The sequence below is a fragment of the Tiliqua scincoides genome, chromosome 4, assembly GCF_035046505.1.
Source record: "Tiliqua scincoides isolate rTilSci1 chromosome 4, rTilSci1.hap2, whole genome shotgun sequence".
Taxonomy (NCBI): Eukaryota; Metazoa; Chordata; class Lepidosauria; order Squamata; family Scincidae; genus Tiliqua; species Tiliqua scincoides.
Genome location: NC_089824.1, coordinates 142,412,857 through 142,413,907, shown reverse-complemented (window position 1 = coordinate 142,413,907; position 1,051 = coordinate 142,412,857). Strand labels below are relative to the sequence as shown.

General features: G+C 50.1%; 1 pseudogene; it reads left to right on the top strand.

Moving 5' to 3' along the window:
* The first annotated feature begins 718 nt into the window (after positions 1 to 718).
* LOC136650126 (5S ribosomal RNA) lies at positions 719 to 835 on the top strand (annotated as a pseudogene).
* The last annotated feature ends 216 nt before the right edge of the window (positions 836 to 1,051 follow it).

Genomic DNA, 1,051 nt, shown 5'->3' with positions numbered 1-1,051 from the left:
GGAAGACATTGAGGGGCTGATCCTGTGCTGGGACAGTGCTAGCAGTCTGCACACTGTCCTAATAATGACTGTTGCAAATGTGCTGTAAGGCATGTTGTGGCGGCTGAGAAGGGAGAGGTGCTGGCAGGGGAGCCAGCACCAGTGGGCACTAGACCTCCATACCAGAGGGATGACCACGGAGAGTCACCACCAACAATAAGTTCCCTGCTGGGTGACAGGAAGGCATTCCTGGGCAGGGGGAAGGCAGGGAGGGGTGAAACTGGATGAGGGAAGGGTGGCCTAGAGCAGAGCAGATCTGGAAGGGGGCGGGGATGGCAACAGAGGCTGCTGCCAGATCCTATCACCTCCACACCTGAAAGCCCTACACAGGCTGCTCAGATCTGCACCAGTGATTTCCAAATAGACCCATAGGGGCTGTGAGGGCACTACATGGAGAAAGGGAACGGATGCTCCCTTACCCCGAGGAGATCGCTGGCTGCTTCTCCTGTCTCACAATATACAGTGGCAGCTATTTCAACACCACTGTACTATAGTGTTGGTGGGCAGCATAGGATTGAGCTGCTCGACTACCCCAATAGCATAAATGGGGGGAATTATCCAGATCAGGGCTTATAGCCTGCAGGCTGTTAGCCTCTCTTCACCCCCATGATTTTGATCCAGATTGCCCCCATTATACATGCTATTTAACAGAAGTAAATGCAACCAAACCAGGGTCTGTAACAGCAACTGTTACCCTGCACATGCCTGATCTTGTCTGATCTCGGAAGCTAAGCAGGGTCAGGCCTGGTTAGTACTTGGATGGGAGACCGCCTGGGAATACTGGGTGCTGTAGGTTTATACCATAGTCTTTCGAGGCTGAAGGTTGCCAACCAATGTAATTAAAGTCACATCTAGTTTTGTCCCTTAGAACAACTCTTGTTGTAGCAGGTAATTTTGTAACGCCTGTTTCTTGTCATACAGTTCCAAACTGAATACAACCTATTCTCGCTTGATTATTCTTTCTCTTATATACAACAAACCCTGCCCAAGAAAGCTTTCCACTTTTTCAGCT